General features: G+C 39.0%; 1 non-coding gene across 1 annotated transcript; it reads right to left on the bottom strand.

The window, feature by feature from the left end:
• Positions 1-21850: 21850 nt before the first annotated feature.
• Positions 21851-21957, bottom strand: LOC129067973 (U6 spliceosomal RNA). Its single transcript, XR_008528800.1, has one exon. It is a non-coding gene; the product is annotated as a U6 spliceosomal RNA (small nuclear RNA).
• Between the last annotated feature and the right edge of the window lie 4360 nt (positions 21958-26317).

Below are 26317 nucleotides of genomic sequence, written 5' to 3'. Positions count from 1 at the left end.
TTCTGAGCTCCTACTATTTGCAGCACTGCTCTAAACATGCTGTGTGTGTTAATTCATTTCATCTTTGCAACAACCTTTTGGGGAGATTGCTGTTATTCTCATCTTTTGACTGGTAGGCTGGTTCAAAGAGGTCAAGTTCTGAAACTTTTGCAGCCACTAGATGTTAAACTGGGGGTTTAAAACCAGACAGTCTGACACTGGTAGTGAGGCCTAGGGAAGTGAAGAGGTGATCTGACTGATTCAAGGCCACTGTTTGTAAGTGGAGGAGTTTCTCCCCTCTTAATATAAATATATTTGATATAAACTTATTTGTCAGACCCCAGAGAATTTTAGACACCTTAGACATTAACATATACCATACTTCTCTTTTTGTATAGAGGAGGATATTGCCTGAGAAAAGAAAGATGTATATGACATTTTCCAGCGTCACACATTTGGCCTGGATTAGATCCCAGTGTTCCTGACTCCAAAGTTGGTACTTTTGTCATTAGCTTTCTTAGAGATTGATACAATGCCTGATGTGATAGGGAAAAAAGTGAGCTTGTATTGAGGAGGAGGATACTGAAATGGGCAGTAAAAGCACAGAGGAGACAATTGCTTTTCTTCAAATGTGGGACAAAAAGGATGCATGTCTGACAGCCCCTGCCAACCTGCTTCAGTTCTAGGGCTCTCTTGAATTCACAGGTGACGGGGCCGGCACGAGAACTCAGTGTCCCCTGTGTCTATATAGGTAGAGGGAGTTGGCCACAGTCCTTTCAGAAAGGGTTGGTATTTTAAAAAGGTTTTTAAATTTAGATATGTCAGTCTCTGGAAACTATTATCTACAAGTGCTTTCAAAAGTGAGTCCTTGGAAGGAAAATAGATCTGGTTTTCTGTGAGAGCCTCTCTCAGATTTTCAGTTCCAGGGATTTCAAATATCATGAATACAGTGCTCATTGTGGAATACTGCCATATTTTACCTTTCTCTCAGTGGATTTTCAACTCCTTCCTTCCTCTTGGCATTGTGGTACGGGTCCCTGGCGCTACAGCTTAAATGGTCCCTCCCTTGGGAGATGGTTCAAGCCTGCCCCTCACCGACCTACTGCATGGTGGAGGGAAGTCTATGCGTCCCCCAACGCTGTTCAGAGACAAAGTCTGCAGACCTTACTCTCTCTAGGCACCAGACTACCTTCATAAAGGCTTCATCACACTCTTCACTTTACATCCCAGGCTTCCGAAAGACAAATTCAAGGCTTGGTCTTCCGAAAGGCAAATTCAAGGCTTGGTTTTTACCTCCCCATACTCTTTTCTTACCAAGGATAGGCCTATCCAGAGATTTGAGTTATTCACAAAAATTATTATTTTTTTCTGCTAACCCCACTGGGGAAAGATCTGTAGCATTTCACAAAAGAGGCAGCATTTAGGATGATCTAGAAGGAATGACGAATAGGATTGGACAAGCCTTAGGGAAATCATATTCCAAGCAGAGTGGCAATTTACAATAGAAAATGTGTGAAATTCATTTGTATCATGAGAAAAAATGTTCAGAGAATAAAATGGTTCAGTGTGACTGGCCCCGGCATGTGTATTTCTGGGTCAGGGCTTTGATCATGCTGTGGAAGTAAAGCCTGAAAGGAGGAAAAACCGTGCCTGAAGCTATAAGGAACGTGAAGGACCATCATCTGGATTAGATCATAGAGGTTAAGACTGTAAGCAATGAAAACCAGAGCTATAGCAATAATTACATGTAAAGTTATAAGAATTGGAAATAAGCCAGAGGTTGTGGATAGATATAGAAGTAGGGAAGAATTTGAGAGAAACATAAAAAGGCAGAATCAGTAGGACTTGGTGACTCACTAGAGAGGAGGGGCAGGAAGGAAAAGGGATGTTGGAATTTTCACTTGTTTCTAGGCTGGGAGACAAAAACTATAGTTTTAAAATGCAAAGGTGAAAAGAAAGAAAACAGGCTAATCAAAAGGCCATTCTGAATACAACTATCTAGAGATCTGTAACAGATTTCTAAGCAGACAGAATTGATTCCGTGGCTTCCTGAGGTTTTTGTTCTGTTCTTGTGCAGATCATTTAATTGTTGGACCAGAGAGTGATGAGTTTCTTGTTCTTCATCAGAAAAATTCTACCATTGGTTCTGTCACATAGCAGGCAAGAATGAGCAGCCAGAGGGGAAACGAAGGCAGGGCCCTCACCATTGCAGTCTAACAAAGAACTTAATACAGGAGGCCAAAAGCAAAGGGAGACATGTCTCACCCATTGGCCCAGTAGTCCTGACCCTGGTCCAATAAGGCTGCCAGGCATTCTGAAGAACGAGCAAAATTATGATAGGGAGGGGTGGTGGCGGTGGCGTGCGGGGTTTGGGGGGAACTTTGAGAGTCTCGGTGTATCATCCCCACTAGTTGGGGAAAGGAAAATCTTGGCACTGTGAGTTCATCCCAAGGCCTGGGAGGAGGAAGGGAACAGGGTCCACGCGGCCAAAGAAAAAGCCCATAAAACAACTTTGGTTAATTGCCTGCCCCTTGTCATAGATGCAAAATGAACAAATGGAGTCTGGAGCGGGATAAGGATTCGGACAAACAGACCCCCACCCATACCTACCCGGGGGAAGCTAGCACCACCTTTACCCATCAGTGAAAATGTAACTCCCTCACCGCCATCCTGCCAACTATATAAATCCTCAGAACAAAGGACTCATGCTCTTGGTTCTCTTATCTCTCTTCCCACATGGGGGACCCTGAGGCCAACTGGCCTCTGGCCACTCTGCTCTTGCCACCTTGCTTTTGCTGTCCCATTAAAACTTAGCACTAATAAACTTTGCCTGCATGCTAAAAGGCTTGCTGATCAGTAATTCTTCACTGTGTTGGCAAGAAGAACTGAGTTTCTCCTGTAACACATGCATATAGCCGGTTGTGGCAAGTCCAAGATCCAAATCCAGGGTTTCTGAGACAAATTTCATGTTGATCCCAATTCAGCCTAACTCCCATTGCCTGCTATTGTTGTAATACATATTATTTTATTGGTTTCCCAGAGTATTGTAACAAAGTACGACAAAATAAATGGCTTAAAACAACAGAAATTTATTCCCCCACAGTTTTTGAGGCTAAAAGTTCAAAATCAAACTGGAAGCAAGGTAATGTTTGACCTGAGACATTGAGTAGAAGTCTTCCTTGTCTTTTCCTAGCTCCTGGTGGTGGTGGGCAATCCAATCCCTGACCTTCCTAGGCTTACGGTTGCATCACTCCAACCTCTGCCTGTGTCACCACATGATGTCTCCCTGTGTGTCTCTGGCTTCACTTGGTATTTTCCTCTCCTTATAAGGACACTGGCAATATTGGATTAGGGTCTTCTCCAATAACCTCATCTTAACTGTATAGAATCTGCAAAGATTCTATTTCTGAATGAGACCGTATTCACAGGTACAAGGGTCTGGGACTTCAACTTATCTTTCTGGGGACACAATTCTAACCATAACACTTGATAACACCGTAAAAACTCCTGAATTTTGGCACCAGACAATCACCTTTGTCTCCACATTAATGCAGCACACTAACCCACTGAGGACACTTCCGTAATTAAGAGAACATTATTCATTTTTTAAAATCTTCAAAAATAAAATGTCTAGTTAATTTCTGTTTGATGGCTATGCTTTCCTTTTAGGAGTAAAAAGTACTATTTTGTGTGGAAAAAAGATACCCAGAATGCTCATTTTCTTTACAAGCTTAATCAAGGTGATCAAGTACCTGAGTTCTGAAGGGTTTTTATGTATCTATGGAAACACAAACTCTGGAATTATGGAGTTAAAGTTTTTGTTCTCAGTATAACCATGGACAATGATCTTGATGGTACTACTGATAGTAGAGTTTCCTCCCCCCTGCCCCGCCCCCCGCCCCGCATTTAAAGCTCTTCTCAAATCCCAGCAGTATGCAAGGGTACTAACACAACAAATAAGATGCTATATACCTTTAAATGACACCCACCATTGCTTTTTGTCTTGAGGTAGAAGAGCACCAACACAAACTATCTTTGCCCTTGACAAAACATAACTTCAAAGGATGTACTGTACCAAATAGGAGAGAGGTAGAAGATAAACAGAGGAAATGGGGGGAGGGGAGATAAACTGTAACAATTAGTAATATTTTTGTTGCAGTCTTGTTCGGATAATTTACTGTTTCTTAGAGAAGCATTGGTAATTTTTTTTTGTTTCATTATTTTTAACATTCTTTTTGACACGTGCATTCATTTTTGCCTCCATTTCCTTTTCAAAGTCAGGACAGATATTCTCTCTCTGTGACCCAGCTTCATGAACTGGTAGATCAAATTTATAATCTGGAGCTGACAAATCAGAGGCTGAGATGATTGTACTGATATAATGATTGTTCTAAGTAACCTGAGATTACACCGGATTTCCGTATCACGTTGTCTAAAATTCAGAGAGCTCATAGTATGTTGCCAGGGTGAGGTGACACAGTCTGATGTACATAAATGAGGCCACATAAAGACAGTATTTTGTATCCTGTCTCGATTAAGGCTTATAGAGAGTACTATACAAATTGATGCCCCCCCACCAAAAAAAATTCAAGGCTGCTCTGTAAGCTTAGAAGAGCTTCTGCCCTTGTATTTCATTAGTTATTTCCAATACATTCATAAATAGTCACTTGGCCATGCATTTGAATAGATTTTGATTTGGATGGACAAGTTGGAAGTCTGACTCTTGATGTTTCTGGAAGCACTTGAATGCTAGCCTACTACCCCCCAAAAGGCAAGATTTAAAAAATTCTCTATTTGCAAGGATCACGCATCATATCTTACCTTTGTCCCCAAACTTGTTAGTCTGGTTCTGTAGAGATACAAATGAAAGAGTTTTTCCAAGAAAGTACACCTGACCTTGGTTCGTCCGACCATCGCAGCCAGTGCTGGTGAGCACTGAAGCAGTTTGCTAGTTTACTCACCAATTTATCCCATTTTGCTTAATTCCTCCCCTTAGTTGACCTTGTGCTGTTTTCTATGGGTCCTAGCTGACTCCATGATTTAGCTTTGGGCATTACTATATAACTCACATGAAAAACAGTTTTTTTGCGAACATCACCCATTGTTTTTGACAAACCCTCACTACCTACAGCACTCACCACCTTGTCCAAATGTATCCAAACTTCAGACAAACAAACCCACTCTTCTTTGGACGGTCACTTTTTGCTGCACCAAACCTTTGTGCATGCTGTGTACCCTGCTTGAAATAAATTATAGTTAATTAAGTGATATCTCTTCAATTTAGCCGTGTGATAATCTCATCTAGGGGATTTATTTGAAAAAGACAAAGCAGACTTTGACCTTGTAATAAAAGTTTTCTTTTGAAGATATTTGTCTTTCTCTTGGAAAGAGTCAAAGACTAGCATTCAAGTCTTTTAGCCCCCAAGACATCAGGGATTCTGAGGTAACGTTGCACTGGTCAGCAGTGTATTTGTCAGGGTGGCTCAGCCAGAAGAATGTTCTGTTTTAGTGAACTTGCTGTAAGTTCCTCCAATTGCGGCTAGACCTCCTGATCTTCTCCTGCCCTTAGGAGGAAGAAAGGCAATAACAGATTTCCTCCCTTTCAGCATTTCTGATATAACCGATTTAGGGCAGCAGACACTTGATCATTAGTACCAGCTGGTTTTCGTCTGGCAGAGAGAAGTTAAGGAGGCAGATAAAAGTTTTCATGGTCACAGCCCTGAGCTGCTTCAGCATTATATCAATTCCAGAAAGGATGATACTGCTCTAACTCTCTTGTAGATACATAAGTCTAAAGGCTGAAGAGTTTAATCTTTTAGTTTAAGCTTTGGTGTTCTCTCTAACACTCTCAACTTCAGGGCTGAAGTCTTGAGGGCATTTGAAATAACAGCTGCAGTGGGAAGTCATATCTTCGCTCGTGCCACTGCCAGCAGATGCACCTTCCGTCTTAAATCCTGTTAAGGCTCTTGTTTTGCAGACACTTGTTATCACTGCTCTGGTTGAATGTACAGAAGCAGTAGTTTCTCTTCTAGCTTGGAGGTTTTGAACTACGGCTCTCATTCAACTTAAACTGCAGATCTCAGGCAGAGAACACTTTCCTTGCTAAGACTATGTTTCTTTTAATCTCAGTTTTCAGACTTGATAGCTCTCCTCTGAGTTTATTTCTCTCTTGTAGGTTCTACTAAAATGACAAGAAAGAGCTGACACATGAATCGTTACAAATATTCCAACCAGTTCCCTTAACACTGGAGTGTCTATCAGCACATGGACATTCTTCCAAAGTAAGCATTTAGCTAAGCGCTTTGCTGCCTCATCCTAAAAATCACCAGCTTTCCAGCTGATTGCCTTCATTAAGCCTTGACATATTTTGGCTTAAGTTCTTAGCAGCACCACGCTTTTAGGTACCGGTTCCCGAATCACTGAGATTTTTTTTTTTTTTTTTTTGGCTGTTTATAAGAAAAATCCAAATACATAGCTCAAACAATACAGAAGCAAAAGAAGTCTGGAGGCAGGCAATTTGGGACCAGAATTGTCTATAACTTATTCACCATGCCACCCTTTGTACATAGTTTTCAGCTTTTTAGGTTGCCTTTGTACTTATATTTCAGCTTTTGAAGGTGCAAAGTGGCTGTTGGGGTTCCAGAATTTTGTTTAAATTTTATACAGAAAGGGTGCAGCAAATAGAAGGGCAAAGGGATCTCTTTCCTGTTGAGTCTGCCTCCTTAAGGATGAATAGGGAATATAGTCTTCCAGCTGGCATACTGAGGTCTATAATTAAACCAGAATTCTATTAGTAAGTTGAAGAGATTGAATATTGTATAGACAACTATTATACCATCCTAATTATTTCTCTAGCATTCAGCCATCTGTTATGCCAAATACTAAAAATATTAGTAAGCTCCTAAAGATACACCTAAAAATACAAAACAAAAATGCCCCAAACTATTTCATGGTGAAAAGACTTGTATTAGTAAAATATTGAAGACAGCCTAAATATCCATTTTTAGATTAGTTGAACAACCACAAAATGGAGTTATTTTCCACTATAACAATAACAAGATCTTTATAAAACTTCATAGAATGATTTCCAGGATATTTTGTGAAATAAAGAAAGCACACAGCAAAAAGGGTAAGGTGCAAACTACTTTTTGTGTAATAAGGAATAAATAAATAAGAGCGTGTGTGCACACACACATGTATACACACACACCCCCCCCCACATTGCTTAGTTTTTCAAAACAGAAATACAAGAATGACAAACTAGAAACTAATGAAAGTGGTTCCAGAGCAGACAGGTGAGAACTGAGAAAGGGATAGGGCTTGGAACTAGAATTTCATACATATATTTTAACATAGTTCTGACTTTTTAAACATATTATATACTCCTGTAAAATTTATGTATATATTTATATAAAAGATTTTATTTATTTTTAGAGAGAAGGAAAGGGAGGGAGAAAAAGAGGGAGAGAAACATTGATTGGTTGCCTCTATCATGTGCTCAACTGGGAACTGACCCCATAGTCCAGGCATATGCCCTGACCTGGAATTAAATTGGCAAGCTCTTGCTCTGCAAGATCACTTTCAACCAACTGAGCCCCACTAGTCAGGGCAAAATTTTTGCATATCTGAAATAAGCTATAGAAAGGTTGAAATAAAAAGCAAACAAATAGTAAAACTGAATACAAATAAAAGCAATCCTTACCGTGTATAAAGTTGATATCATTATACACAGAAAAAGGGATTGATTCAAGTAACTTTTCAACACAGGGTTTTGATCATGTACACTTAGAAGAAATTATTCCAAAGGACAAAAACAATTACAAAAAACTCTTGCACTCTTTTTCTTAAGTTTGCTGTTGCTAGTGTTATTGATGTTGTAATTCTCAAACTATTTTGTTTATCTAGTAGGTCAGAGTGAGTAAATATATATATTTGGAGAGAGAACAAAGATTTTCACTGTGGAAGAAGACTACAGATGAAATGGAAGGAGCTAAGGAAGAACCCTGGGATGTTGGATTTGAATTGAAGAGAGCAGCACTGCTAGATATTCAAGATAAAGATTTACTAGTAAAAGAAAAGGAAAGAAAAAAATGGGTTAAAAAATAAGCTAGAACTAACACAAGGCTCTTTGTACCCACGAATCTTCTCATGAACCTTTGATGATTCCAAATTTTACAATGCTCTAACCTGGCACCTATATGTTACCAGGGCTTGGACACATACATGGGGGGCATTGTCAGTATGGACACATTCACCCTTTACCTCTGGGGAATTCTGTAGTATTATTTCTCTGGAATTCCATTAGCAAACATTAGGGAAAGAAAAGGCTGGTCTGAGAGGCTGTCACGCAACTTAGAAGGAAAATGCAGCAGGCAGCACTTTGCATCAATACTAGACTTTAATTACATTTGGTCACATATGTAATTGGTTTAATGATAATTCCTTGACAGACACCCAATACCTGATTATTATCTTGTTTTTGAGGTTACAGCTTACTTTTTGAACTTGTTTAACAGTGTCTTTTCCAGGACTGAATCACAGCAATAATGGCAAATGTTGACATATCATATATTAAAACTCTTCAAATTGTAGTTTAACTTCAAATCATTGATTTGTATCCATCTTGGGCACAATAGTGAGGAAATTCTCTCATGGTGAAATGATTCTATCTCTTAAAAGTGAGGAGGAAGAAGGGACAGATGTGGAGGAAGACTGAAGGATTTAAATGGGGTAACGGTGGCCCCATCTCCTCTCTAGAAGCACATGAGATGGCACAGGGCCCCAGAGTCCTGGTTATGTAATACCTGGTTATCCTAGAGTCTTAAAGTCTTGGGGAATTTTCAGGTTTTTATTTTCTTCTGTGTTGTTGGTTATTAATGGTGGTCTATGCTTGAAGCCAGAAAGGTGGTGGCAGGAATGTTCAAAGGGGAATCCCAAGATAAGAGCTGGGGCTCCCCTCTCAATGGGAGACTGACTCCTTATTGTGACGCTTGCAATAGTTAGTTGGTATGTTTTAAAAGAAAGGAGCAAGCCATCGTTCAAGACATATGGGTGAACAGCCTTAGCCTGCTCATGTATAAGCTCAGAAAAGATGTTCATCTCTCCTTGTAATATAATTTATAAAAACTGACCCATTAAAAATAAAATTTTAGTCTCCCGTTGCTATAGAACTACAGTGTTCTTTTAGAAATATTCTTTCATAGCAGCAATAATGAATGGCATGTTTTGTGAAATTAGATTCGTGTCAAACAGTCAAGGTTCCTTGTGATTTGAAGGCAGCTAGGCTGTAATTACTTTGACCTAACCATTTCTTCTTCCCTGTCAGACAGTATTTCATAATAAATGATTCCTACCCAAATCAGAGTGTTGTAGAGAACATCATGTAAATTCATACTTAGCTTCTGTAGACAAATTTTTCAAGGTCTTTAGCAAGAATTAAATAGAAATGAAGTTAAATAAACGTAATAAAAAGGGCTTCTTTAAAAGATATTTTAATAACACAGGATTGTTATTATTTTTTAAACATTTGAATACAAAACCTGTTTCAAGCAAATATCTAAAGTACTTCAAAAAGAGTAAAGATTTCAAAGACACATCTAGTCTCTAAATTCTAACTTAAATGTCTACCTTAGGTGTCTCCCCTGAGTCTCTATGCTCTATAAATATTTGCCTGTCTCTCAACAGCCATAGCGTGCTATCTGTTCCCACATAGCACTTCTCAATATCTATTCCCTAATACAGTTATATAGAGAATTATTATCTTTTCTTACAAAATTATGAGTTGCTTGAGGATGGAATCCATATCTTTAATTACATAATGAGTACTAAAAAAAAATTAAAAATTGAATGATTGATTGAGGAGACCATGCAAATGACCTATTTTGAACTAGAGAGATTTACAAACTTTGCCTATAAAGGGCCACATAGTAGCTACTTTTGGTTTTGTGGGCCATAAGATCTCCATCTCAACCACTCCCTTTTACCGTTGCAGTGTGAATGCAGCCACAGGTCATATGTGAACAATGAGCACAGCAGTGTTTCTATAAAAATTTGTTCACAGAACCTGTGCGTGGGTAGGCTGCATTTGGGCCATGGGCTGCAGTTGGCAGACTCCTGCTGTAGAGCATATATCCATTAGATTGTCAAACAGGAAATAGGTGAACAATTTTATAAAATAGTAGAAAATAGTATAAAATAAGTCCCATATATCTGTCCCCCTCAGTTGTAGCAGCAAAATTCTCCCTGACTGTCTTAAAGCCCCTCTTTTAACAATACACACACTCACACTTCTCAGATGTCTGGCAATCTTTGGCTCTTTCCTCACCTTTAAATGAGGGAACCTAGACAGCTGATGGAAGCTTCGTTTGTGGCCAGGGCCTGTTGATAGAACATTTCACTGTTAGGAGGCCTGACTGGGCCATTTCATCAGGTAATCTGGATGGTATCTTTAGCCTTTATTTATTTATTTTTTTGAGCTGATAAGATTCCCCAGAAAAGAACCTTCTAAATGCTTTCATATACAAGGGCTGGGGTATTAAACACAATGAGGAAACTGTGGTAAAGTCTCAAAATATGTTTAGTCCACATTCCATGGAGATGAAAGAGCCACATACTTTTCTTCACCATGAGGCTTGGACATTTTGCAAGCATGAGCTGTCCCCCCTTGTCTGTTGTGCCTCCACCTAGCATGGCGTCTGACACAGGGTAGACGCTCCGCAGGTGCAGCACGCCAGGCTGGGAAGGCTGGGAAGGCTGGGAAGGCTGGGAAGGCTATTTCTCTGGTCCTGATCACTGGGAACCTACACATCTGCTCTTCTAATTCTGTCATGTTTTTCACATTTTTCTTAATTGTAATTTGAAATGAGAATGTCAATGAGTCTGTACTTCTTACATGTACAATATATATTCTTATGGGGCTTGTCAGTCTCGTAATTCTAGGAGAATGAGCAGAAATAGAAAGACTTACATTCAAGTAAAATGTTGATTTGTATTTATTCGTTCATCGATTTTTATTTTTAGAGCCTTATGCCCTAATCAACTATTTAGAATCACTTACAGTCATTACTTAAAGTTAATTTAGGGTACTTTCAATTTACCTAAGCAGTTTGTCATCTATTCTTAAATATTACTTAATTCAATTAGATTTTAACTACACGTATATGTCCAATAAAATGGTAAATGAAAACAACTCCACTTTCTTTCCACAGTCAACTCCCTCTCATTTTTCACATGGATGCTTCTCCCATTCTTACTCTTCTTCAGTTTCCCTACATTTCCCCTCCCAACCCTCTGGGCAGATGCCCTTTCCTCTGCTTTGTACAGAGACCAGTTGCGAGTTCATGTACTACAAACTTATTGCTCCATCCTTTTATCCCCCGTCCTCGTTTCCTCCTGTGACAGTGTCCCATCTCTTATCTAAAGATCTTCCTCCCACTCTGCTTGGCAATTTTGCTTCTCACTTTCCACATCAATTGCATACCATGTCTCTCTTAAACCTTAAAGCATTGCTTTTGTGTACAGCCTTTCCCCATCATTGAAAAAACTGTCCAAATCCTTCTTATGGTAAAAGAACGTGCCATTGGGATTTTGATGGGCGTTGCATTAAATCTGTATGTTGCCATTTTGAACTATGCTGATACCTTCCAATCCATGACCACTGAATGTCTTTCCAATTTTTTGTCTCTTCCAGAATTTCTTTCAACAATGTCTTATAGTTTTCAGTGTATAGGTCCTTCGTTTCTTTTGTTGAGTTTATTCCTAGGTATCCTATTCTATTTGTTGTATTTACAAACAGAAACGATACAGATGATGTATTATAGAATCATACATTTGAAACTTATATAATGTTATTAACCACTGTCACACCAATACATTTAATGAAAACAATCTCCCCAAAACAATAGCCTTCTTTGAGCCCATATGTATGCCCTCTCCAACTACTGTCTTTTTCTTCACCCTTTCATGTTCAAATTTCCTTTCTTTGTTCACCTCCCATTACTTCTCAAGCCATAGTACTCTGTCTTAAGTTACCGATGCAGGGAAAAACCTCTCACCAGCAAATACTTTGCCACATGTTCATCTCACATGCCTTAGCCCTTTTTACTTTCCGCCTGGTAACTCTCTTTCCACTTTGATACGCTCTTTTGGAAGCAGTTGCTTTCCAGAGCCCAAGCCTACTCTGCCTTTTCCTTAAATCTCTAGCTATCTCTCTCAGTCTCCACTGCAAGCTCCTGTTTCTGAACCACCCCTGTGACGCTGGTGTCCCTTTCTTAGCCCCTCCCCCACACTATAGTCTTCCCACTTTCAGTACACTCACTCCCATAGCTTCAACTATTGTCTCCGTGCCAAAGATCTTCTATTTCTATGTTTGACCTTGGCCTTTCTTCTGAGCTGTAGACACCTATGTCTAACTGGCTCAGTCTCCGTATGTCCAAATCTGAACTCTGTCTTTAACTTGAAGCCTATTTTCCTTCCTTTTCTTCCCCAGTTTGATGACTCTGGTGTCCCTTCTTCTATCTACATCCAACAGATCCTCAAGTCTGGGAGATCCCAACTATTGAAAGCATGAATCTTTTCACTTCTCTTTATTCCCACTACAAATACCATTATTTCAGCTCAGCATTGTCTTTCGCTTAGAATACCTCAAGCCTCCCAAATGTTTTTTTTTTTTACTGCCCTTTAATCCATCTATTCCCTACACTACCACCAGAGGGAGCATTCTACAATTTAAATCTGATCACGCAAGAAGGTTAAAACTCTGATGTCTTGCATTGCCTTGCAAATCAGACAAGGTTCTTCATGACATAGCCTGTTAATTAATCCAGGCTTCTCTCTACTGCTTACTCTTTTGCACTTTATTTTCCAGCCATACTTAAATTAAGTCACTCCTTAAATAAACATGTACACTCTCTTCTAAGCCTAGTAATAAATTGTCTCAATCGATTGAAAAATACACTCATTTTCTTCTTATGTGTTTATATTTACATATGATGATAACATATTTGATAAAGTAAAAATCTTATGCATATCTCTTTTAAAAATAACTCTTCTTTGGAAGATACCTACATTCAAAATTCTAGGAACCAATGGTTTGATAACCTGTTAACACTAAAATGAGAGAGTTTGGCTAGGTCATTCTGACTTGAATGTGGGAGGAATGATATGGTATTTATACTACCATTTCCCCATCCTGCCAGATATTGCTAATGAACCATGGCACTTTTTTCTGAAGAGCCTAGATTCAACATTACAAACCCATCACAGCACGCCAGCAAGCCACTGCCAATAGGAGTGGGTCCTAAGATGAAGCCTCTTTGCCATTTGTGTGCCTGGGTGTGACAACCGATTTTGCTCTGAGGACTTGAGGATAAATGAGCCTGGGGAGTTGAATTCTTACTTGAATTTGATTTCTATCTCATGTCTTCTAATTTGCTGAATATAGTTTTCCCCCCTAACCTTATAGGAATCTCAGTCCAGATATCTTTAATTAAGGCATACATACCCCTGAGTAAACTTGAAGATTTTGTAGGGATACACAGGTTGGGCAGCTTTAGGCGAATCATTTTGTAGAGGCTCCACTTCTATTGTGTCCCTTCCTAACGCTGATCTGCCTGAGAGCCACTCCTTCAGTTTTTCTCCTTTCTCACCTCCCTTTCCACAGCTGACTGTCCCCTACCTTAAAAAAAAATGTGTACCTCTCACCTATCTGAATATTATTTTGAGGCATTTCCTAGAGTATAAAAAACTTAGAGGCACTAACTCTAGGGGGGTTCGAGAATGAAGAGCTCTTGAATGAGAGCCCCTAGATTTGGTTAAACAAGCAAACGAAATGGAAGAGAGTAGCGCCTGACTTCCTGCAGATCACAGCCTCATGGAAGGGCTCTACGCGCTCCCTGTCTCTGAGTGTATACGTTAGAATCAGGATTGAAAAATACAAGTGCTGTTTTGGAGCACATATTGGCATTTTTACTTAAGCTGAAAGATGAAGTTGGTTGGGCTTCTTATGGCAAAAAGAAATTCTGACTTGACTAATTGATTAGACTCTGAGGACTGGCTTTGTCAGTGAGGTTTTACATAGCAGACATGTTTCATAGGTTGAAAGGGCTAAATCTGCAACTCCAAGTATATTTTAAAATAAATTTAAATTCTATTCATACTATGCAATATACTAGAGATTATACCTTTGGAACTATCACATTTGAGATAAAAATGTAGTTCAACTGAAAGCCATATGAGGAAGCATATAATTGTTCAAAATTTTGGTGTCAAGTGAACAATATTTTAGGTACATTGTGAAGGAAAACTTCAAGTTTATTATCTATAATAATTAAACCATAAAATTATGCTTTGAATAATAGGGCTTCAGCATTTTCAAAGACTATAAAGACCCCTTCAACTTGAGAAAATCAGGGTGCAGGGAATTCAGTGACTAGCTCACACCCATCTTCTAAGATAAGGACATGACCCATCTATTTCTCCTAATTTCTCAGGGTACTGGCCATTATAATCCTTATAAAAGGCCTATATAATTGACATTGACATTCACAAACTTTAATTATGCAAGAAAGCACAAATATACTCTAAAGTGCAAAAAAGCACACATGCAAACAGCTTTACTATGGTGTAAATTTAGCTTAATGACATAATATCTACAGTAAATATTAATTAGGCATTTAATCAACAGCAATTTTCTCACCTTCTTAACATTTAGAAGAGCTTTTAGAAGTTATTTTTATAATATGGATCTTTTTAAGTGCCATCCAGGGAGCTATGGATTAATTTTTTTCAATAATTTTCTGCTTGACAAGTAAAAGGATTTCACGCTGTTACAAATATCATTAATTTACCAATAAACCATCAAAATACCTTATGGAAGAGAGATTACTAGACTCAGGAAATAGGAATCCTGGAACTGAGTTCTGGATCTACCACTAATATGTCGTGTAATCATAGATCTTAGTGTGTGTGTGTGTGTGTGTGTGTGTGTGTGTGTGTGTGTTTAATTGTCAAAATGTTAAGTAGGTTTCACTCTGAGGGTTAGTTTTAACTGATTACAAATTCTGAAGTTTTGAATAGAGAATGATTCCAAGGATACTACTGGCATTTGTAAGGAAGGGTGCTGTGACTGGTTTAGAATATCCACTCTAAGCATAGATGAGGTATGTTGTATATTTATCAACTCATATGATAAAAAGAATTATGTTGTCAGTGTTTGGTTTTCTGGTTAATGTGATGTGAGTGTGTGTGTTTCTTCCTTCTAAAAAGAGGTTTGTTAAAGAAAATAAAAAACCAAGGGTAGTCATAGTCCTTTAATTACTGTTGGAGTGGTTGCTGTGAAAGAGTATTTTAGAATAACTGGCAAGATCACCTCACCATTCCCCTAAACTTATAGCTCTCAAGAGATCTACTGAAGAGAATTAGAAATGCATTTATAGGCATTTGAAGGAAGGTCAATGAGGTTGCTATTTGGGGGACAATATAGTTGTAGGTAGAGTCACCGTTGCTATTTGGGGAACAGCTCTGTTGTAGTTAGAGTCATTGTTTTCTATTGTTTTCCCATTCCTTGAAGGTCTAGGAACAAGATTTGCTTGGTTAAACCAGAGATTATTGTCTCTTGATGACAGACTCACTGTTATTAAATGCATATGCATCTCATGCATAATAACATTATATACAATTTATGCTGGGTGGCAGACCTTTCATGAATTCCTTATCCAGGATATGCACTTCCTGGAATCAATGTATCTGGGCAGTGAAATTATTACTGATTAGAAGTAGAGAATGGAATTATAGTCCTGGATGTAGAATGTGTTAAAATATCATTAAAAAAGCTCAAATGGTATACTGGGCACCTGGCTTAAGGAGTAATGAACTATAATCAGTAGGGAATTTGTTTTCTATTTTATCTTAGAATGTTGTCTAGCACATTTATGTGAGTGTGTTCTGAATAACAATATTACCATGAGTGATAATTTTGGTGTTTGTGGAAGTTGGGACAGATAATACCTGGGCTGAAAGGTTGACAATGCCCAGAGACATCTGAAGGCTGTTCTGTTGCAAATGGGTGGGTTCTGTGTGACATAGAGTTTCAAGAATTTAAAAATACAGAGAAGATTATAAAGGCACTCTTCAAGTACACACATTCCAAAATAGAATCAATAGACTTACATGTTATATTGCTTCCTTCTTCCCTCCTTTTTATGAGATGTGAAATATTATGGTGCATGGTTGGCTAAGCTAGGACTATGTAATGTAAGGGGTTTGTAATTTATGAAAACTTGTCAATGGTGACTCTTTGAGGCTCTTTTTGAGATACTTGGCTTTGCAGACTCTTAGAAACCCCTGTTAAAACAAGGAACCAAAACAATGGAGTAGCAATGGGCTGGGATACTGAAATCTCCATGTGGCAGAGTACTGTTTGCTCTTCACTAACCAGTTTCTCTATTCTTTCCAGTAATAAAATCCCTTTCGTGCCAGTATTAGAGGAGCAGGTGGTTACCCAACTAGAGAACACATTTGAATTGAGTTGTGGCCATGTAAATATAAGTTTAATATAAAGCCAATAGGATGTGAGCGGAAGTGTGTGTAATTTCTAAGTCACCTCCTTAAAGAATACCTTGGATTATAGTGGATTGTCTCTTCCCCTTTGTCTGCTGGCTGGGAAATGATGACAACTGGAGCAAAACTGAAGGCCATGTGTCACCAGTGGTTGAGCCACCATGCAGCCTCTAGACTGCCGTGTCAGAGAATAATGAGCTTCATTCCTAGTATAAACCATTCTGTTTTGGGGATCTTTTGCTATGACAGTTAACTAATACAGGAAATGATACCCAGAAGTGAGGTCCTTTATAACAGTAAATAAAACTACGCTTAGCAGTCCAGCAGTGGGTTGCAAGGCAACAAATACTGTGGGTTCTAATGCTGCTGACTGTAGACTGTTGAAAAATAATTGGTAAAATTTAACGTATAATAACTTGGAAGACAGACTACATGCTTACTGAGTCTGTTGGTCTAAGGAACTACATGGAAAAACTCAAATGTTTGATGTGTATTGGCTTCTTCTTGCTGGTTTTTACCAAAGAGAGATGAAAGCAGACAAGGTTAGCCAGTTTTGGAACCTGAGAAAAAAAGGAATATAGATCTGCTGAAGCAGCAGTCCCCAACTTTTTTGGCACCAGTAAACTGGTTTTGTGGAAAAAGGGGCTGGGGTTGGTGGGTTCGGACAGGAGGCGGAGCTCAGGTGAGAGGCGGAGCTCAGGTGAGCTGCTCTCACTCTCCCACTGTGTGTGTGTGTCGGGCTGAGGTGAGACAGGAGCTAGGCTCCAAGATTCGCTCGCAGCCAGTTCTCAGCTGGCCAGGGATCAGTATTGGTCCGCGACCCAGGGGGTGGGAATGCCTTGTGCTAAAAGAAAGTGTTAGGGTGGTCCACTTTGTAGGCTGTGAAAGAACTCACAAAGAGAAGAAAAATGCAGAGAGCAAAGTTTTTATTTTATTTTACCAAGAGAGGGAAAGGGCTGTATGTGGAGATATGCGCCAGCCCTGCGGGGTGGGGGCTTTGAGCTTTTATTGGGTTATAAATGGATTATAAAAGCATGGAGGGGTGCTGACGTGTGGCTCCTGGGCTGTTGGGGGTGTTGCGACACGGGAGATTTCTGGTGGTTTTGCTCTAAATAAGCTGCAGTTTGCTCCAAATATCTTTTTCCTGCAGCTGGGCAGGGGTTCGGGGTGGGGGGCGGGGGGCGGGGCAGGGAGTTGCAGTTAGTTACGTTTTGCTCTTATTTTCCTGTAGTGTTCTGGTCCTGGGGACATAACTCAGAAGAGTAAAATGGCAGTCATGTTTAACAAGGTCATTGGCCTGCTCAGCAAATAGTGCCACAATAGCAAATGGCGCTGGGTTTATCCTTTCAGAGAGTCCCTCCTCCTATGACCTGCAGGTTAAATATGGGATTCACAGGATAGAGAATGCAGCAAAATCCTGATGATAAAACTGTCATTCAAAGTCGTTCTCATAAACCTGTTAAGATACCCCATCTAAACCAGGGGGAAACTCAGTAGCAAAGATCTAATTAAGGGCATTGCTTTCCCTCCCAATCTTACTGTTTTGGATGACCTCAGGGTAGTAACCATGAAGTTGAGGAAATACAGAGGTCAGTAAATACAGGGAAGTCGCTCTGCTTGAGAACTGTGCCTGGAGAACTCTAGGAACGGTTATTGTACTCAGAGCCTGGTGGAGGCAAACCCACATAGCCTACTACATTTGAGGGACTTTTTTTTTTTTGCCAAAGAAACTACAAGCCTGACCTACATAAGCCTGTAGTTCTCCCCTCCCCTCACCCTGAACCTGTGCCAGTGGAAAGCTGGAGTATGTGTCAAGGATCCCTTCTTTGGTTACAGGGCCGCTATGAAGATGAACAAGAGAAAATCATCCAGAGAGCAATGCCATTGGCCACAGAGAATAATTGGCAAGGAAGTGCCAATCAAGAGAACTGGTGAGCAGGACCACATTTTAATCAAGAGAACTCTTATATTTCTAGGACAAATAGTCTCCGTAACTCCCACCTGGCAGGATTCATCATCATTGTGAACCATCCATTGCTGTATGTACGAGCCACTTTTGTCTTTTATGAATAGAGAATTACATGGCAGCTATTTTGTTCTCTCTGTACCATTAGGATGTGTGTGTGTGCGAGACAGAGAGAGAGAGAGAGAGAGAACACTTGTGTGTTATTAGTCTGTAGGTCACTGAAATGGAAGGAGCCTCAATGAGAACTGATGGAAAGGACTTTGTGTCCCTCACACACCCAGGGCTTTGAGCTGGATGATATGCAGGGGACTTGGGGGAGGTGTAAGTGTGTTTTATATGTGCCAAAATGACTGTGCACGAATACTTGGATGACCAGAGGGTTGGAATGTGACAGACTAATAACTTCTTCCTAGTATTCTTTCTCTTCTTCTTTTTAGCTAGAAAACCCACCCAGCTAGGGATGACATTTTTTTTTTTATCTCCCTTGCATCTAACTGCTGACCAATTGGATGTGAGCAAAAGGAATATGTATGATTCCTGGGTTATCTCCTTCAATATTAATTATTTCATCCAAGACACTTTTTTCTTTTTTTCTGATACTGACAACACTGATCGTCATATGTAGGAGATGGTAGAGTGGGTTCTACCAGGTCTAGGTGGTTCACATTCAGACTGCTCTGTGAGAAAGTAAGAAACCTTGGTCTTATTCAGGCCACTATATCTTAGGGTTGTTTGATATCATTTATTAGAGATGACTAATGCCTTTCTCTTCATGTTACTCAAGTAATTCTGGCGTGTTGCAGGTAGTAGTAACAGAATGGCTTGCTGGGATGTTTCTTCTAAGATCTGAGGAAGTATAACATGTTATCAGACTTCAATGGAGAGCATCTCTAGTGATGAGATTGTTTGTGTCTGTCTTGAACAGCATTAGAGAGACAATGACATGGTTTCTTCTTGTGAACCTGGTATTATTAACTTCATTACCCTTTTTTCTGGTGATATTTTCATTAAATGTGTTTATATGACTGGTTATATTATTTTAGGGCTGGAGGACATTCTGTGCAATCCCAATATGTTTTTGTATAATTAGTCCAACCTCAAGCATTCTTGGAGACTCTTATTGTAACAATAAATGAATGAATAAGTGTGGGATAACCTTTAATGAGCAGCAACAACAAAAATAGAATGAGAACTATCAAATAATGGATGCTTATGGAGTCTGCAATAATAATGATATCATAATAATACCACTCGAATACCTATAATTTTACATTTGAAATAGATGGAAAATGTACATTAATGTTATTCTTTAAATAAATTACATTTTATAATGGAACCCAACTTCCTTGGATACATAAGATGACCTATTGCCATGTTCTCATTGGGAGAGAGAAAGAGAGAGACTCAAGGGAGTCTCATTATTTTAACATAGCCAAAATTGTGGTGCTCTACTTTGAAGTGTGATTTTAGTGAGGGAAGGATGTGTCATAGTTAATATTAACTGATTAATTTGAGGTGTATTGCATCAAAATATATCATATCATTTGGACAAGTATGATGCATGGTGGGGGATGTACACATTCTCATACCCACAAATGCATTCATGTTCCCAAGGCTATACTGCAGTGGCAGTCTTTATACATGCACTAGCACTAGCAAATGGATTCATAATATTGTAAGAACTAACCCAGTAAAGTATAAAATTGGCCCTACAAGATGTTTTAAGATAAGCCATAGCTACACATGCCCATGGAGGAGATACAACAAAAGTGGAATTTGAGAGAGATCAAAATAAAGACATTTTTCTTGTTATTGAGAAACTTTACCAATCTGAATAACTGATTTCCAGGAACTTGGATTATTATAATCAAAATCAGTAAGGTAGCATTGAATATTGGTTCTGAGGCCATACTTTATGAAATATTACCCTGATCTGCTTTTTATACACAGGGATCATGATGTCTGACCCACTGCTCGTAGAGGGTGCTCGTTGAATTGCTGTTGGCAGTAACAGCATTGGCTGTGATGCTCTGTCCAGCCCCTCTCCTCTCCCCTTCTCATAGTGAGAGGCACATGTTCACAGGACACGGACGGGCACTGAAAAGAAACTGACCGGCTTTAGTGTTAGGTTTGAACTTTTAGTATATGTTTATAAACTTAGGTTATAGCCCACCGAGTTATCACGACAGCCCAGACACTAAGTAATTATTATGCATTTGAATCTGGCACATATTGTTTTCCTGTAATAAAAATCTAGTTAATCTGGGAAATGAGACATAACAGGAAAATGTCACTGTTTATAATTTTGTTTTGACAACTTTCAAAGTAGTATAAAGACACACAAAAGTAAACCTCTACTTTAAATAGTGTGGTATGTTGCATATATATTATTTATTTTGTTTATTTTAATTATTTTTTTAAAAGATATAATTTATTTATTTTTAGAAAGAATGGAAGGGAAGGAGAAAGAGAGGGAGAGAAACATCGATGTGTGAGACAATCAGTTGTGTCTCACATGCCCCCAACTGGGGACCTGGCCCACAACCCAGGCCTGTGCCCTGACCGGGAATCAAACCAGCAACCTTTTCGCTGGCAGGCCAGTGCTCAATCAACTGAGCCACACCAGCCAGGGCTATTATTTATTTTAATTCCCTGAAATTTAGAAAGGCCATTTCAATTGCAAGTAGAAGAGCTTCTTTAATTTTCTATATTCAAGGTCATTGACATTTAAATGCTCTCAGTATTTTTGTCAAAAGAGAATAAAAACTTCCCTTTTCTATTTTAATTTTTCTTTCCATTTCTTTGTAACTTTTGGTGAACCACTTGGCCTGTATCTGCGGCCTGCTGATGTAGTTTTATGTACAGATATTTCAAGGGGCAGAGGTGGAAGTTTTGCAATATACAATGCTTAGGTCACATCATTAAATATAACTCAGAGGCAGGTAAAGGATATTTTTTTAACATGAAAGCTTTGTTATTTTTTATTTGTAGCAGATAACACTCTGAATAAAACTTCTAGGCTTATAGTTTACAAGCTGACGTTCTGATCACTAAACTATGGCTGTTGGAACTCTCTTTCTGCCCAGTGTGTCAGGGTGACCCAGAAAGAATGCCAGAGATGTTGAACTTGTTTTCTCTCTCTCAGCACATTTGGTGTCATGAACTGCTTTGGCTTTGGCAGTGAGTTTCTTTTATAGCCCTGTAACTGTGGGAATTAATGTTAGAAAAGGGAAGTTATGGTGATGGAGCAGTTGGGTATTTTGGCCAATGCTATACTTAGGTTGATACTTATAGGGTCATAGAACCTAAAAATGCAAGGGACCTTATGGATTACTTATTTATTTATTTTTAAATATGGAACACTTCATGAATTTGTGTGTCATTCTCATGCAGGGGTCATGCTAATCTTCTCTGTATCATTCCAATTTTAGTATAGGTGCTGCTGAAGTGTGTACCTCGCAGATTATTGCATCTCGCACTTTTTAGAGTGGGTTGAACTGAGCTTGTGTCACAGCCCGCTTGTCCCAGTGGTGAAAAAAAGGTTGGAGCAGCAGGGTGTAGGTCAACAGGTGGCCTGCTCCTCCATCTCTTCATAGATGCAGCCCTGTCCTCAGTCCATCCATAATGAGAAGCTCTGCGAACAGAGCATTTCCCTTAAGCCTTTCATATGCCTGATGTCCACACCACTGAAGGCCTCATTATTCTATCTCTTCTTCCCTGGAAATGTGTTAACAATGGAATGGAGAAGAGAAGAAACAGGAAGGGAAATACGTGTTTTGCAATGATGATATTCTATCTCAAGGAGATGCACCATTTCTCCTTCCTTGTGCTTCCTTCCTCTCTGAGTAAACCCTCTCCACACTCCAGCCCATCGAGCACTCCGGCTCTTGTCCCTCCACACCACGGAAACTGACCTGGAATAGGTCGCTAGTCACTCCTTGGTTGCCAAATCCAATGGACCCTTTGCTGACTTTTCTGTACATTGACATATTTTGAAACTTCTTCCGTGAAATTGTTCCTCCTTTGGTTTCTGTAATATGCCTGACTTTCTCCTTATTCTTTTATTCTTTGAATATTTATGTTCCTGCTCCACGGGCACCCTTCCCAAGACTGAATCATTAATTGGGAGGCAAGATAACGTAGTGCCTAAGAGCTTGGATTCTGAAACCAGCACCAGGGCTCGAACCCTCGCTATCCCACTTGGATCAGTTACTTGTTTCTTGGTGCCTTGTTTTTGTCATATACAAAAATGGGGATATTGCTAGTACTATTTCATAGCCTTGTGAAAATTAAATTATTTAATATACTTAAAGTGCTAAGAATAATGCCAGGCAAAATACTAAATGTTTTGTAAGTCTTAATTAAGAGAGAGAGAGAACAAGAGATTTGGTTAAGGATGTCTGAAAGTTTATGGTGCCTTGCCAGAACTCCTGAAAAAGGTTTCAAGATCCATGCTTAAGAGACATGGGAAGCAAAGCTCACATACACATTTATTTTTCCTTTCAAAGTTCAAAGTTATATAGTGGGTCTGGCTACTTTTTGATAATTTCACCCATCAGAATATTTGGAATCAAATAAACCACGGAGTCCCCATCAATGTGTTCGCCTCATAGCAACTCTGTCCTGGCTGCCTGCTCACATTCCCCCGTTGAATGTTGAGCCAGTCTTCTCTGCCCTCCCCAAATTTGGAACCTTCAACTCACTATACTAAATCTAACCTTAAGTAAAAATGATGGGATAAAAATTATTAACATGGAGTATACAACTTTCTCCCATCCCTATAGAAATGATGAGGACAGGAGAGATGTTTGTCGCAATTATCACAAGAAAAAACATTGGGAGCAGAAGACAAGTGGTACTTCCCAGAGGCCTAGGGGCAGGAGGCCGTTGGTGTTGTTGTCATTTGGAGGCAGTGGCATGACAGTGGTGGGGGAGTTGTGTTCCCAGATGCTTGGACCTCCAACTTTGTGGTGAAAAAGAGGGGTTGCATACCTATAGGCTGTTTCTAGCCAGAGTAGGTGATTTCCAGGTGAATAAGAAATATTCCCCAGGACTGCTGTGCTCTGTGGGTTAAGTGTTGAGGAATGAATAAAAATAAGAAATTTTAACAAAGTTTTGCTGTGATCACAGTGTTAATAAGTGCAAGTAAAGAACTCAAGATATTTTTGAAATGATATTTCTCTGTTGCACTATACTAGATCGCACCATTGAAACTGAACGATAGGTGCCTCATAGGTGTTATAAAAGCCAGTATTTTCTCAAAGCATGAAACACTCTTTTGTTCATCACCAAAACATGTTCCTCTGGTTGTGTGGCTCCAGATCTCATTTTGCTTTGCACTTGAGTTATCCATAATTCTCTCACCCTGGCCTTTTAGCCATTACTGAAGATGCTCTACAGCTTCATGTCTGTGATATGATTCTACCCGTTGACGGGACTCCATTATTCATTCATCAGTATGAGTTCTTAAAATTCACTTTGAAATTATAAATTTCTTATGGACAGGGAAAATGTTTGGTATATTTTTTGCCTCTCTGCATATTTTATATGATTTATTTTTGTATTTTTCTTAGTGATTTTAGGGCATGTTTTACATATATTGTCTTAGTAAATCCTTGACAAACTCTTTTGTACAATAAAGAGGGAGGAGCACATTACCACGTTCTAGGTGGAGAAACTGAGTCTAACAATATGAAGTGAGCTCTCCAAAGCCACGTGGCTGATAAGTGGCAACAGTATTTGTTTTTGAGTCTAGTGACTGGCTTTATCCACCTATATCATGAGAGGTCAGATCAGACATCTTTGTCTTTCCTCATTTGGTACTACGAAGACCAAAAAGAAAAAAATAGAAAGGAAAATGCTCAGTGAGTTACATTTCTGTGAATGAACAGTATCTGAATATTATTTAGAATCTCTGGAAACAACCAAGTTTCAACCTTTTCATTATGCTTCCACTTTATATTATGCTAAAGATGAATCACTAAGCAACTTCTCAGTGTTTTGCAAAGTATCTCAGTGCGTAGGTGGGAAAATTATTGCACATGATAGAAGGACAATAATTTTATAAAAATTGTGGGGAAGGTTAATACTTTAGGTTTCTAAAGAGGTCGCTAAATTAATGGGTTTGGGGGAAATGTTAATGGTGAGAGTTTGATGCTGATGCTGAATTATGAAGATTATGATTTTAATGGGAATTTAAAAAGGAAATCTACATAGTTTCAACACAATCTGTAGTGTTATAGTAAACCAGCTTTCCAGAAAGGCTGTTACAATTTTTCTGGCACTTTGATAATTTGTTGGGCTTAGCCTCAGCATCATAGTGTCATGAGTGACTGGTCTAATTAATGATTTAAGTATATTGGCTGTATCAGTAACAAATATTAGAATCACATGACTCAGTGAGGGCCTAACTTCACTTGTTAATGAATGAGTCACCTAGTACTTAGGTCTGCCACAACAATTTAAATTAATTTCAGCAAATGGTACTTGCTGCCTTTAAAGCTTTTTTTTCCCCCTAAAGTGATGCCAGGGTTTACCTGGATAAATGATATAAAATTGCTGTATCCTAGCACCTCACTGTTTGGTGGAGGAACAGGACTCATGCAAAATTCATTAAAATAGAAGCCCCTGCTAAAATAGAAGGTCCTGAGTGTAGAATTAAAATAGCAAAATGAATCCATACCATGTGTTTATACAGTCTAATCTATTGTCTACATATTCAACTCTTTGTTTTACTTTTATTTTTTCATTGACATACAACATTATATTAGATTCAGGGGTACGACATAATGATTCAATATTATATATATATACAGCGGAATGATCATAAAATAAGTCTAATTAACATCTGTCACCATTCATAGGTACAAAATTTTTTTTCTTGTGATGAGAACTTTTAAGATTTAGTGTATTCTTAGCAACTTTCATATTCAACTATTAGGACAGCATGTTCTGTAGTGTTCCATTGAAATTTGAGAGCTGTCTTTGGTATTGGGGACTCGGGTGTATTCATAAATCCTGCTTTCATAGTCGGGAGAGAGACAGACAAACACACATGGTCTGAAGGTCAACAACGGGGTCTGTGCAGCTCTAGAGGGAACCCGGGGGAAGGAGTGACTGGCTACTTCTGCGTGTGAGGGGGCAAGTTAGGAGGAAAAGAAAGGCTTGGAGAGAAGTGCGTTAGGGTGGTGAAAGAGGGGCTCACCAGAGGGCCAGGGATAGAGAGACATTCTGGTTGGAAGGAATGGCTGTGCCCTCCACGTTACGCCCACCTTAGATGTGTGCTTAAAGCTTAATCAGTGTCGTTTTACGTTAGAATTTACGCAGAAAACATAGCCTTGATTTGCTTTCTCAACTTTTTATAATCGCAGAAGCAAAATTACTTCACTCTCACTCCAGTGTAAAAATAGAATTATTTAGCCACTAGATATAATGTTTAGGGTAACATCGAGATACACACACAACTTTGGGCACCACCGTTGCTTTCTAAATTTCTTATTGCTTTATCAGTGCTGAAGTTTTTAATAACTATGTGGTATGAAGCATGACATTAAGTCAGAGAACTGAATTTTATTAATCTTTTTGGACGTCTTATTTCAGAGTCAAAACTTTGAAAACCACTCCTCCCTTTCTTCTCATTACAATCTTTTACACATTGTAGTCTTTTCTGGAGATATTCACTAAGTGGCACAGTAAATCAGTGTCCTTATTCTTATTCTCTCCTGAAAAGATACTCTTTTTAAAAAAGGAAAACTAAGATGTGCTAAGCTATTTGTAATCTGAAAATGTGGTGGTGATAGACCTTTTAAAGCAGAA

The sequence above is a fragment of the Pteronotus mesoamericanus genome, unplaced genomic scaffold (assembly GCF_021234165.1).
Source record: "Pteronotus mesoamericanus isolate MK-2021 breed Mesoamerican mustached bat unplaced genomic scaffold, CSHL_Meso_final contig_20, whole genome shotgun sequence".
Taxonomy (NCBI): Eukaryota; Metazoa; Chordata; class Mammalia; order Chiroptera; family Mormoopidae; genus Pteronotus; species Pteronotus mesoamericanus.
The sequence above is the reverse complement of the archived record's forward strand: the minus strand, read 5'-3'. Positions and strand labels throughout refer to the sequence as shown.